The sequence below is a fragment of the Theropithecus gelada genome, chromosome 5 (genome assembly GCF_003255815.1).
Source record: "Theropithecus gelada isolate Dixy chromosome 5, Tgel_1.0, whole genome shotgun sequence".
Taxonomy (NCBI): Eukaryota; Metazoa; Chordata; class Mammalia; order Primates; family Cercopithecidae; genus Theropithecus; species Theropithecus gelada.
In genome coordinates this window covers 63,248,760-63,249,704 of record NC_037672.1, presented here as the reverse complement: position 1 = coordinate 63,249,704, position 945 = coordinate 63,248,760, and the positions used below count along the sequence as shown (strand labels likewise).

Sequence of the window (945 nt, the reverse complement as noted above, 5' to 3'; positions counted from 1 at the left end):
CAGGGGAATTGTCCATTTGCTTCCAAACCGACAAGAGCTGCTTTTCTGTCTCCAGAAGTTTGTAAGATCACAACATCCACCATACTGCCAGGAGGAGACTTGAAGGCAACGTACCATAATAATATGACCTTAGAACCCATCATTTGTACAGAACTTAGAGTCAGCCTTATCTCCACCCCTAATTTGTCTCCGTCTCTATTATATGGTCCTGTACATACTTTATCCCCTCCAAAAGTGTGTAAACTCTGAAGCCATGACTTGTTTTATTCAACTTGTTCAGCTGCTGCTAGCTGCCCCAATCTACAGTGCTTTACCCTTTTCAGATAATTAGCAAATATTTGTTGAATTTTACAGACACCAAGTTGTTTTCTTTTCTCTACTCGCGTGCAGTGTGGTGGCAGCAGGCATGGTTTTGAGATGCAGAATTACAGCGGCGAGCTTGCGGACCTGTACATGCAGCAGAAAGGCTCTGCTAGTAATCGCAGCATTGGCGTCAAGAACCATGCATCCATCCAGATGAATGTGGTGGAGGCTGACAAGGTCACAGGCAGGTTTAACGGCCAGTTTAAAACCTGTGCTATCTGCGAGGTCATTCGCAGGGTGGGTAAATCAGATGACTACATTCTGTGATTGGCCAAGGCCAGTGGCATCATCTGAAAAAATTTTTGACTGGAGAGAATCATGGATATGGAAAGTTTGTCATAAATAAATAGTGAAAACCTAAAAAAAGGAAAAAAAAAGAAATTAAAAAACATTTAAAAAATACCCAGTTAATCAGAAATTAAACATAATCCCACTTATTATAGTAGGGTTCCCTGAGCTGTGGTGGCATACTTATCTAAGATTAGTAGATGGAGGGTACAGCAGGAGGTACCTTATCATTTCAGACTGTAGCTGTCATGTCATTTATCATGTATTTTCAAAGAATCTGTATGGCGTGGTTAA

The 945-nt window shown here is 41.2% G+C and overlaps 1 pseudogene across 1 annotated transcript; it reads left to right on the top strand.

The window, feature by feature from the left end:
- The first annotated feature begins 417 nt into the window (after positions 1-417).
- Positions 418-729, top strand: LOC112625299 (annotated as a pseudogene). Its single transcript, XR_003119556.1, has one exon. The product of XR_003119556.1 is annotated as a 40S ribosomal protein S21 pseudogene (transcript).
- Positions 730-945: the final 216 nt, after the last annotated feature.